This window comes from Diceros bicornis, chromosome 22, assembly GCF_020826845.1.
Source record: "Diceros bicornis minor isolate mBicDic1 chromosome 22, mDicBic1.mat.cur, whole genome shotgun sequence".
Taxonomy (NCBI): domain Eukaryota; kingdom Metazoa; phylum Chordata; class Mammalia; order Perissodactyla; family Rhinocerotidae; genus Diceros; species Diceros bicornis.
This window is the reverse complement of record NC_080761.1, coordinates 12,029,965-12,046,926: the sequence shown is the minus strand read 5'-3', so window position 1 is coordinate 12,046,926 and position 16,962 is coordinate 12,029,965. Positions and strand designations below refer to the sequence as shown.

The 16,962-nt window shown below is 41.2% G+C and overlaps 1 pseudogene; it reads left to right on the top strand.

The window, feature by feature from the left end:
- The first annotated feature begins 219 nt into the window (after nt 1-219).
- On the top strand, nt 220-928 carry LOC131419862 (BOS complex subunit TMEM147-like; annotated as a pseudogene).
- The last annotated feature ends 16,034 nt before the right edge of the window (nt 929-16,962 follow it).

Here is a 16,962-nt window from a genome sequence, read left to right as displayed (position 1 = left end):
AAAGCAGGGGTGAAATTGAAAAGTGACATTGGGCACCCCAGCGGGCCAGGTGGCCGGCACCATGACCCTGTTCCACTTCGGGAACTGCTTCGCCCTGGTCTACTTCTCCTACTTCATCACGTACAAGCACAGCGGTCTGTGAGTGTCGGGCAGCCGCGGGGCGTGGAGGTGCGGGGAGCCCAGGCCAGCCCTCACTGACGGCTCCTGCAGGTCCGAGTACAACACCTTCTGGAAGTGCGTCCAGGCAGGGGTCACCTATCTCTTCATGCAGCTGTGCAAGATGCTGTTCCTGGCCACTTTCTTTCCCACCTAGGAAGGCAGCATCTATGACTTCATTGGGGAGTTCATGAAGGCCAGAGCGGATGTGGCAGACCTGATAGGCCTAAACCTTCTCATGTCCCAGAATGCTGGCAACGAGGAGTACAAGATCATGGTTGTTGTCCTGGGCTGGGCCACCACCGAGCTCATTATGTCCCGCTGCATCCCCCTCTGGGTTGGAGCCCTGGGCATTGAGTTTGACTGGAAATACATCCAGATGAGCATTGACTCCAACACCAGTCTGGTCTATTACGTCATCGCATCTGCCCAGGTCTGGATGATAACACGCTATGACCTGTACCACACTTTCTGGCCAGCTGTCCCCCTGCTGATGTTCCTTAGCATCTACAAGGCCTTTGTCATGGAGACCTTTGTCCACCTCTGTTCCCTGGGCAGCTGGACAGCACTGCTGGCCAGAGTGGTGGTGACAGGGCTGCTGGCCCTCAGCACTCTGGCCCTGTATGTCGCTGTTGTCAACGTGCACTCCGAGACTTGGTGTCCCAGACATTCACATACCTTTCCTCTGTCTCCAGGTTTCAGTAAAGTAAACAATATTTGGAAAAAACAAAAAAAGAAAAGAAAAGTGACATTGATATCTTTCTTGCTATGACTAAATTAAGTTCTAAAATTTTATTATTCCCAAATCATCATCTATGTTAATGTTCATTTTATTACAGCCACATTCCATGTAATTGTCAAATTCTGATTTGATTTAATTTTTAAGCTGGAGGGGAGTTATATCAAATTTCAAACTAACAGAAGGTACTTGGGAAAGGCAGAGCTGTCTTTGCCTGTCGAGAAGGAGAAAGGTGTGGAGAGTTTAGAACCACTTCTACACTAGTGCCTTGCTCAGTAATGTGACAGTAGACAGTGCTGATCACCAATAAAGGTCATCACAAATCTTAGGTCTGCTTCTCAGAATGTGGCCCAAAGACCCTGTACCCATTGAACTGGGGGAGCTGGTTGAAAATGCAGATGCCTAGGTCCACTCAGATATGTCTGAGAAGCAGCCCATCAAAAAAAACAAAACCTTCACATGTGTGACATCATGCAAAATTTCACCATGAGATCTTGGTCTTACAACTTCCTTTATAGATTTGCTCATCTACTAAATTTTTTCTTCTTTATATTTTACATCCAATATTTCAGGAAGTGATTTATCCCCACTCTTCTCAGACACACGTGTACCAAAGTGCCCACACAGGTTGCTATACAGATAATAATGCAGGTGTCAGTGCTTCTCTTAAAAGATCTCAGGATGCAATTTATCAAAAGACATGTGCCCTGGGCTTTACAGAGGATGTGCCATTTCAGGCTGATGAAATGATACACTGTAATACCTGACCTAGATTAGCATCACCAAGTCTATGATGTATTCCTTTCTAGTCTCATCTTCTGCATGTTCAAGTGTTTTCCATTTACTTTGCAATCTGCAATCCACTCCCTTTCCATTGCATCTTATTGTTGTTTGCTTCTTTCTGTTTCTTGAAAATAAAAAGAACAATTGTTGATTGAAGTAATAAAGCTCCCATAAAATAGACTTACTGACTGATTTTCACCATCAGCATTATAATTCTGACTTGTGATTCAACACTACTGCTTAAGAGTCACTTCTATCAGTTTCTAAGTTGGCATAAATCAGCATTTGAGTTCGTAGGAATTCATAAAATACCCAGAAGAACTTAATCTCTGTAGATCTGTATGGTGTCAGAAATCATGCTTTTGCAGACTGATCAAAAGGAGCTAAACCCCACCACTCCCCCAAACCCCAGTCTTCCTACCCTGCATCTCAAAGCCTGCCCTGCATATAAGCGGTAAAGTCAGTATTTGCTCAAAAACGTCTGCACACAATTCTGACACCAACTTTTAGAGGCATTCCTTAAAATTAAGATATTATCACAATTTATTCAGGCTCCTACTACACTGTAAATAAAGAGAAGAGATGGCCCAGAAGGCCACCCATATGTTAGCATGTCATCAGATCAGCTTGTTGTCACCGTGAGATACAGAGGAAGTGAGGCAGAGCAGTGGTCAATTTTTTTTTTTTTTTCGTGAGGAGTCAATTTTTTTTTTTTCCGTGAGGAAGATCAGCCCTGAGCTAACATCCATGCTAATCCTCCTCTTTTTGCTGAGGAAGGCCGGCTCTGAGCTAACATCTATTGCCAATCCTCCTCCTTTTTCTTTTTTTCCCCCAAAGCCCCAGTAGATAGTTGTATGTCATAGCTGCACATCCTTCTAGTTGCTGTATGTGGGACACGGCCTCAGCATGGCCAGAGCAGCGGTGCGTCGGTGCGCACCCGGGATCCGAACCTGGGCCGCCAGTAGCGGAGCGCGCACACTTAACTGCTAAGCCACGGGGTCGGCCGGAGCAGTGGTCAATTTTAACAGGGTGCCAAGGCACAGAACATCGGTTTATAAACTCGTTGAAGAAGTGAACACGTATCTTTGAAATTCCCCACATATCTAGTGTATCATTGGTGTTTAGTATTTGTTGAACAATGCTTGGTGCAGAGAGCACCAAGAAGCAAACTGAAACTATTTAATGTGCTTGCTGAAGGCTGGCTTTTCTTACCTTGGCTTCCCTGCTAGAACTGTTACCTTTGACCTCGGTTTCCTGCCCGTCTATGTGCTGGTTTATCGTCCTCTTGTCTCTTCCTCTGTATTCCACGTGCGTACATTTAGATTTCTTCATGTTTTGTTTCTGACTATCTTATCCCAGAGATAAGGAAAGAAGTGCAGATGTCAGCCTATGTGTGTTTGTGATGGTCGTGCAAGGGAGGAGGGAATTCTCGAAATATTAGTTATGATCATCTCACCTTGAAAAAAGAAGTAACAGTCATTGCTAATATGCTTAGGTTTAGGTATTAAGTATTTTTGATTTAGTGTGCATGGTACTTAACAGAGGTAAAATAATTTTTTTCAGATCAGCACACGCCAGTTTGGCTTTTTTAAAAAATTCTAATATTATTTAATCTTTATTATTTCATCTTTTAATATTTAATCTAACAATACTTAATCAAGTTAAAGAAGATGGTCTATTAATTAGGCACCAACTTTTTGAAGGGGCTTTAGGAGTAAATAAATCAATAAAAATGGAGTGCCATTTCCAATGTACCAACAGGGAGCTGACTGTGTTTTGACTGGGAGGAGTGGGGAGTGGGCATAGAAGGGGAGAGGAGAGAAGGACATCCCTTAACACGATGTAAGGACCACGTCTTATCAGGGGATGAAAGGAACAGCTGCAGGCAGCAAGTCCCTCTCAGATGATGAGTTGAGACCACACTAACCCATTTGTCTTTGTATTTTTGTCCGTTTTGCTTTTTGAAAGAATCGTAGTAGTTTTTTTCTTTAATTCTGATTACTTTTAATTTTTTCCAAGTTTATTGAGGTATAATTGACAACTAAAAATTGTATATATTTAGGATGGACAAAGTGATGGTTTGATATAAGTATACATTGTGAAATGATTACCACAATCAAACTAGTTAACACATCCATCACCTCACATAATTATCATATTTTTGTTTTGGTGTGGTGAGAACACTTAAGATCTACTCTCAGCAAATTTTGATTATATAATACAGTATTATAAACTATAGTCACCACGTTATACATAAGATACTTAGACCTTATTCATCTTATAACTGACAATTTGTACTCTTTTAACAACCTCTCCCCATTTCCTCCACTCCCCAGACCCTGACAGCCACCACTCTGCTCTCTGTTTCTATAAATCGAATGTTTTGGTTTTTTTTTAGATTCCATACATAAGTGATACCATGCAGCATTTGTCTTATTTTGTCTGGCTTAATTCATTTAGCATAATGCTCTCCAGGTTCATCCATGTTGTCATAAATGACAGGATTTCCTTCTTTTTTAACACGAATAATATTCCATTGTATATAATATTCCACGGTATATCCATGTTTTCTCTCTCCATTCATCCATCAACCAACACTTAGGCTGTTTCTGTACCTTGGCTATTGTGTTTAATGCTGCAATGAACACGGGAGTACAGATACCTCTGCAAGATAACGATTTTGTTTCCTTTGCATAGACACTCGGAAGCAGCACTGCTGGATCATATGGTAGTTCTATTTTTAATTTTTTGAGGCATTTCCATTCTGTTTTCCACAGTGGCTGTGCCAGTTTATATTCTCACCCAGTGCACAAGGGTTCCCTTTTCTCCACATCCTCGCCAGCATTTGTTATCTCTTGTCTTTTTGATAACCGGCATCAGAACAGGGATGACGTGATATCTCCTTAATGGTTTTGATTTGTATTTCCCTGATGATCTGTGATGTTGAGTGCATTTTCATGTACCTGTTGGCGATGTGTATATCTTCTTTAGAAAAATGTAAATGTCCGTTCGGGTTCTTTGCCCACTTTTTAACCATATTATTTGTTTTGTATTTTTTTGTTTTTCTGCTGTTGAGTTGTATGAGCTTCTTATATATTTTGCATATTAACCCCTTATCGGATATGTGGTTTGCAAATATTTTCCCCCATTCCATTGGCTGCCTTTTCATTTTGTGGATGGTTTCCTTTGCTGTGCAGAAGCTTTTTAGTTTGATGTAGTCCCATTTGTTTGATTTTGTTTTTGTCGCCTATGCTTTTGGTTTCATATGCGAAGACCAATGTGAAAGAGCTTTTACCCTATGTGTTATTCCAGGCTTTTTATGGTTTCGGGTCTTAAGTCTAATTCTTTAATCTATTTTGAGTTGATTTTTGTGAGTGGTGTAAAATAAGGGTCTAATTTCATTCTCTTGCATGTGGATATCCAGTTTTACCAACACCATTTATTGAAAAGACTATCCTTTCCTCTCTGTGTGTTCTTGGCACCCTTGTCATAGATTAGTTGACTATATATGTCTGGGTTTGTTTCTGGGCTCTCCATTCTGTTTCATTGGTCTATTTGTCTGTTTTTTATGCTAGTATCATGCTGTTTTAACTACTATAGCTTTGTAATATAGTTTGTAATCAGGAAGGTTATGCTTCCAGCTTTGTTCTTCTATCTCAAGATTGCTTTGGCTATTTGAGATCTTTTGTGGTTCCATACAAATCTTAGGATCGTTTTTCCTATTTCTGTGAAAAATGCTATTGGAGTTTTGATATGCTTTTCACTGAATCTGTAGATCGCTTTGTAACCCATTTTTCTTTGAATGGACAGAAGAGTAGGATTGGATCAAGCTAGTCAAGAAATTGCTGGAGGGACATCCTCCAAAGTAGTCCCCATGTTATCCACATTTTTCTAGAGAAGAGAATGCCAGGATCCTGAGATTATCCTGGCCTGGGTTAGACTATGAGAAAACAGAAATTCAGTCAATTTGTGCCCTTTCCTTTTTTGTCTACAACAATAATAAGCCAATGTTTTATTGAGTAGTTACTTTGTGGTAGTCACTGTGCTAATAATCATCTACATGGATTATTTCTTTTAATCTCCCACATGTCATGCAGGAGGTACTATTTTCACCCCATACAAATGAAGAAACTGAGGCTTAGAGGGAGGTGAAGTATCTTACACGAGGTCACACAGCTGTTAAGTGCTGAGGCCAATATTTGAACTCATGTGCTACTAAGTCCTGAGGTTGCACACTTAATCCCTGCACATCATCACTTTTCAATAGACCCTCCTCCTCCATTTTTTAAATTCCAGGTCTCATGTGCTTTATTTGGCTCATCTGCAGGGAGAACTGGAATAAACTGTTCATTTCCTGAAGTTGCCTTAGCAGCCATCTGGAATCAATATGTCCTGCAGGAGCATATCTCTCAGTCTGTAGATCTTATAGGAGAGGGGCTAGCCCACTAGCAGACTTGGATACATCAGGTTTTGAGAATGAGTGTAGAGTTTAACCCATCCCAAATCTCATCAATGCACCTCAGTTTCTATACATGAGAGAAATCACAACAACCATCCCAATTTAACTGGATACAGGGGTAGGTAGAGACCAGAGTCTGGAAAGGTATGCTTGTTGAATTATCCTTCTCAGGTTTCCCTGGGTCTCAGATAGTTTTTGATTAGTGCTAGGAAGTGGGCAATGCTCCCATTGAATCCTCTAATGAGTTTTGAAAATCAGGGTGTTTTGTACAGTATCAACATTCAACCTATACAGTATTGAATCCTTGCCAAGGAATATCAGGTAATGCTTTTACTTTTGTTTTGGAAGTTCTTGCTCTAAGATCACTGCCCTGCATATAAGGTATTTCCAGAGAGTCCTTTCTAAAGGATCTTGTCTCTCATCTTCTTAGAATCCTTCCACGCCTTCTGCTTTTAGTTAAAATTCCTTGCTGAAGTACACAAAGCCTTCCTCTCACCATTTCTTTACACAACTCCACACTTAGTATCATGTAGAACTACTTGCAATTCTTCAAACAATTTTACCTCCTCACTCTTGTGGGCCTACATCCATGCTAATCATTCTGTCCCCAAAGATGGTCACCTAGTTGCTTGCCTGGCCAATTCCATTAAACTCAACCTAACATGTCAATTTATACCTCCTTGCTCTGGGTCAATTCTCTGAATCGTCTTCTCCAGACTGAATGAAAAGTATAGGCTAGTGTTCTCATCCACGTCGACAGCCCAGCAGGTGGTCAAGAGCTCAATTTTGCAGTCATACAACAGGGTTTGAAATATCCTTTAGCCACTTACTAGTGGAGTCAACTTAAAGTAAGTTATTGACTTCACTGTACCTCAGTTTCCTCATCTGTAATATGGGATATTAATAGTACCAAATTCAAAGATTATTGTAAAGATTAAATGACAACAACATAAGTAAAGGACTTAACATAACACCTGACTCATCGCAAGTTCTTCATAAGTGTTAACTAATAATCACTGATTAGTAACACTACATTGTTTTGGCATTTTTATTGCTACATATCTCACTGAAGTGAGCAATTTGAGATCAGGAACCGATCTTCTGTCTCTGTTTCCCCGTGCTTAGCATGTAATAGTTGCTTCATAAATGTCTGTTAAATGAGTGAAAATTAACGATCATGAAGATGATCAATGAATGAATAAGATGCTCATGCATAAATATGCCAATTATTTAATTATTGTGTTAAATAAGCCTAGGGTTCTTTAAAATTCTCCAAAGGAGTGTTCACCTGCTAGAAGTTTAACTTGATGCATTAAGTATAGGCCATATGCATAACATGTAAATATTAAAAAATGCCCCCTTTAGTAAAATAGTTTAAATCCATCTGACGTGGAAGCAGAGAACAGCTTTGGGATTAGAACCTCTAGGGAGAAGGAAATCATTACAAACTTGGTCCTCAATCCTTTGCCCTCTTCCCGGCTCCATGTGAGATTGTTTCTGCTGCCACCAACCAGCATGCAGGGCCCCCCCAAAAAACTCCACTTCCTCTCGCAAACTCTACCTCAGATGAGAACGGAAAGCTCATTCTTGGCACGTCCTCAACAATAGCTGTCCAAAACTACCAACATAAAAATGACCAAGTTTCTCAAGTACAGGTTTATGATGGTAGCACTAAGAAGTCCTAATGTCCTGGTATCCTTTCACCACCCCATGGAAGCTATAGTCGATTGGCTCATTTGTTCAACATCTTCTCAATTTCCATCTATGCTGCAGAAGTTAGAAAGGTACAAATTACATTTCCCAAATGCTCTTGCAGCTGGGTTGCAGATGTAACTTTGCTTCTGCAATCACCTGCACTGAATTAAGTGGAGAGGGAATGGAGAGAAAAGGAGTGACTTGGGCAGCATCCATTTGCCAGCAAGGCTACAGCTCTCTCAGGCTCATGTGGCCTTCCTCAGCCCTGGACTGCAGCTGGAGTGCTGTGGTCCTAGAGCCAGCACTGGGCCCATGGTGTTCTAAGTCCCTGGCTCTCATGGCAGCAGAGACAGCAGCTACCTGGGTGTTTTATTTCTGCAACATTGTATTGAGAGTCATTACTGGGAGGCTCAGTCTGCAGCCTACTTCCTTCAGTCTAACCACAACTTTATAAGCATCTAAGTCCTGGTGTTAAATTATTTTCTGCTTAAAATAGCTAGAATAGTACTGATACAATCCCCTTGGCAGCCTTTCCTTGCAGTTTGTTGCTGCTGTGGTTATTTTGTTGTCTAGCTCACATCTTCCTGCTTCCTGGCTCCCCTCCCTTCTCCCTCCAACCCTACCCACCTTGTATTAGATACTGATTTAATGATGTTGCTTTTCTCCAGACAGGAGTTAAGAGTCCAGAGTCATACCTCTTGGCTCTCAATTCCCTATTCAAACTTATAACCTACCCCATTTAGTTTGTTTTCCTACCCAAACACTCAGCTTCTCATTAGGAAGGGTGCCGCTCTTTACAAATGATTTGCAGACACTCACTGAGCCCCAGTGAATAACTGGCCCCAGTCAGGGCTTCTGGATCCACTTACTTCGGGAAAACTTTCCCTCTTTTCCCAGTGTCAAATAGTTTCACCCACTACAAATTCCTCATAAAAGAATACTCCAAGAACACAAACCTGAAGAATATCCTCAGAACACTCAATAACAAATAGATAATGAGACTTAGCACACACAGAACTACAGGGCAGCCACAGGAATAGAGCCCCAGCTTTCACAAGTTACAGTGTGATTATCCACAAACACTAAACCAAGGGCCTTTTGCTTCTTCCTTACATTTTACTCCTCTAATCCACTTCTTAAGAGAGGAGGCTCACTTTCTTATGCTAAGATCACATTTTGAAAATTCTAGAAAGTTACACAACCAGGTTGTGAGCACTTTGAGAACAAGAACTGCCTTACCTATCTCTCTATCCTCAGCAGCTATCATGGGGCCTGCCCCACAGTAACCACATGCATTCCATCAGCAATTTTGTGACACCAATTTGATGTCCTACAATTCAATTAAATTCTGACACGAAGTACCCAGAGTTAGTACAGACCTCACAGGTTAAGGGCTCAGTCCCATAAGACTGCCCCTATTTCAGATGCCAGCCACAAGTTCCTGGTGTCCCCAAGCTACTTGCACTTCTGCCCAACTGGCTACAAGTTTGGGGGTTCTCACAACACCCTTCAGGTTTGATAATTTGCCATAATGACTCACAGAACTCACTGAAAGCATTATACTTACAGTTGCCATTTTATATTATGAAGGATATAATTCAGGAACAGCCAAATGGAAGAGGAACAGGGAACAGGGTAAGGTCTGAGGAAGAGAAGTGCAGGGCTTCCATCCCTGTGGAGTCAGGGCATGCCATCTTCCTAGTACATTAATTGATATATTCAACAACGCGGAAGCTCTCTGAGCCTCATTGTTCAGAGTTTTTACTGAGGTTTTGCTACATAGGCATGACTAATTAAATCATTGGCCATGTGTCTGAATCAATCTCCAGCACCCCTTCTCTCCCTGGAGGTTGGGAGGTGGAGCTGAAAGTTGCAACCCTCTAACCACACGCTTAGTCTTTCTGGCATGGCCAGCCCCTCCCTTGAAACTATCTAGAGGCCCACCATGAGTCACCTTGTTAGCATAAACTCAGATATGGTGGAAAGGGGCTCATTGTGAATAGCAAGAGACACTTCTACTAGGAAAATTCCAAGAGTTTTTGAAGCTCTGTGCCAGGAACCAGGGACAAAGACCAGATGCATTCTTTATTATATCACACCATCTGAGACACATTTGCCAAACTGAGTTGAGTTGGCTACCTCCAGGTTCCCATTAGTCACTTCACAAAAATTACATGAAAGGGTCTTCAATTCTAGGATCAAACTTCTCCCACTGGAAGTAATGTTCTTTAAGCTCTTCCTTGAATATTCATTTAAAACACAGCTTCAATAATCCCCAGTTGAAAGCTTGAATTTAAGTTCCTTTTTAACTACAGATGATAGGAAATGAATTCCACTACCCCCGATGGGCATTTAAGGCTTTCGTATATTTACTACTAACATTTTCGTATCACCTTTGAAGTTACTATCGTAGAGATACCAGAAACCTTTATGGCCCAGACTCTGGGTGAATATACTGCCCTGCCAGACAGAATAAATATTGAGCACTTTGAGTATTAGCAAGGAAAGTACACAGTAGAATAAAACATTTTTTGTGCACCTGACCAGTGTTGTTTCTAACTATGAAAATGGAGTAAGAGGATAGAGGTGTATAGTCACTATGCTTCAGGGCTTATATTACTTTGCTTAGAAGAAAGAAAAGCTGCCAGGAAAAATATTTTCATGAAAAGAAAATGTTAGATAAATAGATGATAGATAGATAATAGAGATTTACGTCTATATGTACACAAATATGTGCATATATATACAAATGGATGTATTTGAATATACAGGGAGTCAGTGAGCTCTTTTCTGAAAGGGGACAAATAGTAAATATTTTATACTTTATAGGCCATACAGTCTCTGTCACAATTACTCAACTCTGCCACTGTAGTGTGAAAGCATCCACAGACATTACATAAAGGAACGGTCATGGCTGTGCTCTAATAAAACTTAATTTATGGACACTGACGTTTGAATTTAATATAGTTTTCAGTGTCACAAAATAATATTCTTCTTTTGACTTTTTTTCAACTATTTAAAAATATAAAAACCATTCTTGCTCTCAGGCCATACAAAGAGAGGCAGGAGCCAGAGGCTGCCAACCCTTGTGATAGACTATGAAGGTGAATCTAGTGATGATGTCTTTTTGCTTAGGTTGCATGATCTGAGTGATCCTACATTAGCTGGAGACTCTAGCAAATGAGTTATTTGAATTCCATCGGATGTTAAAAGAAATCTTCGTAAATAACATTATTCCTCAATCTCTCCACCCCACCCTTCTCCACTCTCTCCCTCCTCTGTCTCTAGCTCATTCTGGAAAGACAGGATGGGTTTAATGGTAAATGTGCCCTAGATACTTCCAATGTTGACTGTTCATGCTATTAATATCAAGGTAACATAGCTGGTGACAGCTTCTTTCATTGATTCATAATTCATGTCCCCATTAAAGGGTATCTGATCTGATGAGTTATACATATTTCACTCTGAATATGATAATATTGTCAGCTTATATCAAAATAAAACCACAAGTTATTTCTTTCTTGACTGGGGAATTAAGGGAGAAAATGCCTCTGTTGGGGGTGGGTGGGAAATCCCAAGGCCTGGAAAATACCTCTGACTCTGAAAGATCAAAACCTATTCAAATCGCGACCAAATTGCCTCTTAGAAATTCTGCCCAAGTCAGTGGTGGGCATCCTATGGCAACATGGCAGTATTTCTTATGTACTACCTTCATCGAGTTTCAAGAAAGAGCTTTTCTTTGCAAACATAACTCAGGAAGTGACTGTATTTTTTAAAGCAATTTTTAAAACTCTGTTTAAGTGAATAGGTTCATCAATCAGAAAGCCCAAAGGCAGATGGGAAAAAAAGGGCAAAGTCTTTTTTTTTCATTGTTATTAAAGCAGGAGAAGTAATACCTGAGGCCTGAAGCTCAGTTTGTGAAGAGCATGATCCACAGGACTCTGTTCAAGGTAGCTGCTGCCGAGGCACTTCAAAAGATCATCTTTATTGCAGAACAATTGCCTGACCCAGTTTCCTGGTCAGCAACACGCTTTTGTAGAAACGTCAGGAGCTGATGAAAGAGCTCAGTAGAGTTAGCATGTGTACTTTCATCTGGGGCCATCGGGAGGGGGAACAGGAAAAGGCTTCCAGGTCCCTTGCATTTAGCACTGCCAGGTCTACTGGCACAGAAGCAAAGAACGAAACAAAAGATATGAGCATGTTTTGAAAGGTGATGCCTAACTTCCTGGCAAATGTGCTTGCTATTAGGGTTTGTAAAACACAGAGGTCTTTCTGTATTCATAGTATTTTGCCTATCAAAATATTTTGAGATTGTAATAAAATCTTACTGTAAAGTACATTTTGACTATTGACTAAGGATTCACTGCCTCCATATAAAAGATATTCTTCGACCCAGTCTTATGTCTCCTTGAAAAACAACAATTCTTGGTGCATAAGCATCTAAACAATATTTAATTTGGAATTCCGACATGCATCATGAAACTAACATAAAGAGCAACAATGTATGTTTTAGTGATTTCGAAGGAGAAAACACATTTCCACAAACGGCTCTAAGTTAAGTTCCATTCACTTCTTGTTGGAAAATATGCCATCTTTAAGCACAGAGCTCTTCAGTTTTTAATTTTAAGCATCTGCATACTTATATTTATCAGTAAAAAGAATCTTTCAAAAGAGCTATTCAGTTTTAGAATTTCCTCTTCCAGCTTTTTCTTCCTTTATGTTCATTGTGGAGAATGTCATCTTAATTCATTTTTAGCCTTACTTATTATATTCATTTCCTAGGGCTGCCATAACAAAGTACCAAGAACTAAGTGGCTTAAAACAACAGAAATCTATAGTCTGACAGTTCTGGAGGCTAGAAATCTGAAATCAAGGTGTCTGCAGGGCCATGCTGTCACTGATGGCTCTAGGGGAGAATCCTTCTCCCCTAGCTTCTGGTCTACTAGCTTCTGGTATTTTCTAGCAATCCTTGGTGTTTCTCAACTTGTAGATAGATCACTACAGTCACATGGCCACCTCCCTGTGTATCTTCACATGGTCTTCCCTCTGTTCATGTCTGTCTGTGTCCAAATTTCCCCTTTTAATAAGGACACCAGTCATATCCAATTAGAACTCATCCTAATGACCCCATTTTAACTTGGTTACCTCTGTAAAGACCCTATTTCCAAATAAGGTCACATTCTGAGGTATGGGGGGTTAGGACATCCTCATCTTTTGAGGAGGGACACAATCAGCCTATAACACTTGTATTGTTATGAATTTAATATAATAATAACATTTTTGTTACTTAACAAAAATGGTAATATTTATAGAGTGTGGCTAAGAAAATTCAACAGCACCAAAGAAGGTGGTATGCCCTAAGTCATTCTAATTGCTTTAGGCCTTCACAACTTGGGGTGCCTGTCCACAAATGCAGCTTGGTCTAGCCCATTCCAGGCTTACTGCAGGTCTGGATCTCTTTCTGGCAGGACTTTTCCTGAAGTTTCCTAATAAAACACCTGAGCACTCATTCTGACCCTCTATTAGAATTCACCTCCAGGTCCCACCAGCCACAGTGACTTTACAAATGAGCCAGCATCAATGGAGTAGAGAAGTCCAAATTGCAGTTACTCTACAACTCCTCGGACGAAGCATCCCTCCTGGCTTGGCAATATGGCATTGGGAGACACCATGGCTCACAGCTCCATTAAGCCTCCGGCATTTGAGTGTCGGGAAAATTTGTTTCAAACAGAGATAAATGTCAGAGCCTAGAGCAGTGGTTCTCAATTTGAATCACCCGCAGAGATCTAAAAAAGTCTGGTTCTTGGGCCTCACCTCTACGGTTGTAAGTGAATCAGGTTGCTGTGCAGCCAGAGCACCAGCATTTTAAAAGCTCTGCACACGTGACTGACGTGCAGCCAAAGGTGAGAACAGGTGACCTAGCTCAGTGCTCCTCAGGCGTTACTGTAACTAGGAATCACCAGAGGGTCTCATCAAACTGCTGATTCTGATCCCACACGTCTGGGGTGTGGCTTGCGATTTTGCCTTTCTAACAGGCTCCCAGAGGATGCCAACGCTGTGGATCCACTGACCACACTTTGAGGATCCGGGATCTAGAGAGTTAGTTCTCAAACTTGGTCACACAGTGGAGAAACCAGCAGAGCTGTACAAAATACTGACACCTGGGTTTTACCTCCAAGGATTCTGATTTAATGGGTCAGGAATGTTGTATGAGCATCCGGGTTTTTAAAAGCTAGCTGTATGATTCTAAAGTGTGGCCCAGGTTGAGAACAACTGCTCCTGAGAAAAGGCAGTAACAGTCTTCAGTTGTTTCTGGCAATCCAACAGTGTGGGCTGCACGGGGCATCACCTTCAATGGCAGCATCAGCAATCAAACATACCTCTCCTCACCCCTCCAATGCTATAAACACAAATGTACCCACACTTGGCAAGGGAAGGCCACACTGGTGAGTCATTCTGGAGTTCTAAGAAAGGCATCCTCTATAATCCTGATGTTCTAGCTTTAGGTTTCAATCCAATATTCATTCCCTTCTCACCACTGCTGTATGATCAGTAATACACTGAAAAGTATCCTAGTGATGTTAAGAATTCTCCTTGAGTCGTCCCCAGAGTCTATTAATAATGGCCTTTCTCTTTCATGTCTCAGCTTCTCCCATAGGAAAAAGGCTGGCTGGTCCTGTGGGCTCTCTGCAAGAAGAGACAGAAAGACTGGACTAAACTGCCAAGGAGGTGGCATCTAACGGGGAGGTGCACTTGTTGGCAACATTATTTGGGAAGGTGTCAAAGTATGAGAGGTAAAACCAGGGAGAAAGGAGGAAAAAGAATAGTCTACTGTGATTGTTTTTATTAGATTGTGTACGCCAGTGGGGTGAGTGAGGGGAATATTCTTCCCATTCTCCACGGGGAATCTTTAATAGAATCGACAGGGCTCACAAATGTGAGCAGATTCTTCATGGCGAATGCAAAATGCTATTGAGTCTGACTTCAAGGTTTGTGCAGCATAAACACAAAGGCTGCACAAGGAAACAGGCATACTTGCATAACAAATTTTTAAGTACAGGTGATAGGGGATCTGCAGGCAGAAGTGAGAAAGCAGACAATGCAGGTTCTGAGGGAAGGTGTTCAAGGAGGTTAATTAAATATTTTTTCATCTTGGTCAGCCTAGGCCTTCCTTAGTCAGCCTAAGCCTTCCTTAGTCAGCCTAAGAGCTGAGACAAGCTTTTGTAACAGTAATGAGAACTGCTGGAGCAGACCCCGACCCCCAGTGAAGAAGGCTAAATACACTCCCCACCACGAGCACCCCCACCACGGTGGCATAGCCGTAGATCCAGCCCTAGTTTACACAGGTTGTCCCAGCATCTGACACCATTTGGCATTTTAGCACTTTCAATGTGTCTGGATTTGGACAAGAAATGGTCACCTTAGACAAATGCAACCTATATGTTATAGGCTGAATTGTGTCCCCCCTCAGATTCATGTGTTGAAGCTTTAAACTGTAGGACCTCAGAATGTGACTGTGCTTGGAGACAGGGCCTTTAAATAGGTGATTAAGTTAAAATGAGGCCTTAGGATGGGCCCTCATCCAGTCTGACTGGTGTCTTTATAAGAAGGGGAAATCTGGACACACAAAGAAACCTCCGAGATGTGTGAGCACAGAGGAAAGACCATGTGAGAACACAGCACGAAGGTGGCCAGCTGCAAGAAGAGACACCTTAAATAAACCATGCCTGCTAACATCTCGTTCTTGGACCTGTAGCCTCCAGAACTGTGAGAAAATAAATTGCTATGGTTTAAGCCACCCAGTATGTGGTATTTTGTTATAGTAGCCCTGGCAAACTATCTATCTATCTATCTATCTATCTATCTATCTATCTATCTATCTATCTATCTATCATCTATCTATCTATCTATCTATCTATCTATCATCTATCTGTCTATCTTGTATGGAGGAAGTGGTAATTGGAGTTCCACTAAGGATGTAAAGTTCCCCTGGGTTGGATGGGAGCACAATCCTCAGTGTATTCATCAGCCATCACCACATGACAAACGATCACAAAAATTCCAGAGACATATAAAAATAAATGTTATTTCATACTCACACATCAGCAGACTGGTTGGGGTTTGGTTAATCTTGTCTGAACTCCATTTGATTTAGCTCCAGGTTGCAAGTTAGGTTCAGGTGCAGCATTCTTCTGTACTAGCACCTACTTGGAGCATGTTCTCCTAACGATGGCAGTGGAGAGCAGACCAACCATGTTAGCACATTCAAGCCTCTGCTTGAGTCACGTCCACTAATATCCCATTAGCCAAAGCAGGCCACAAGGTCAAGCTGAAAGTCAAGGTAATACACTGGGTAAATACACTCCACCCAGCACAAAGCCATGGTAATGGCATGAACATACAATACTATTTCAAGGAGAGTGAAGAATTAGATTAACTATTTGATCTACCATACTTAGGTTCCATCAGTGTATTTTTAGAGGTTGGGTGGCCATGAACTTCGTTTTAATAAATGAACTTTAGACTAGGGCCTTACCAATAAGCATATCCAGAATAATTGTCTCTGACAACTTCCTGTGAGGCAGTCACATCTCATTGCTGAGATTCCGTTTCTATAAAACAATAAAAGTCCATTAACTAGATTGCCAATTACAACACAGCAACCACTTAGCCCACATGGTGCTTGTTTGTTTAATTAGTTGCAAATATTTTAAAAGATTTCACATTAAAATCCAGTTTTTCCTAATAAACTGGAGAATCTGACAACAGTGAGTATCAAGGCCACAATTACCAGAAGTGGAGTAGCATCTGCCCCTTTAGATGTCTGCCCTCTCCTGATGCCACGGTTCCCACCAGGCAACTTCTGCCATTTAGGATATGTGCTTGCCTCCTACTGGTATGTGAGTTTGGACCCCAACCTAGAGTGTCCAGCTACAACACCCTAAGATTCTAAATGAGACCGGACATACTCCCAGTACAAACTCATTCCCAGTATTACTCTTCAAACAGTCTCTGTGTTTGGCAATGTTTAAGTTTGGGGAGAATGTCTATCTACAACTTTTGCCTTGCACATAAAATCTATTCTTCACACTTGTTATTCACAATCAAAACGGAATGCTTTCTGAGTCAC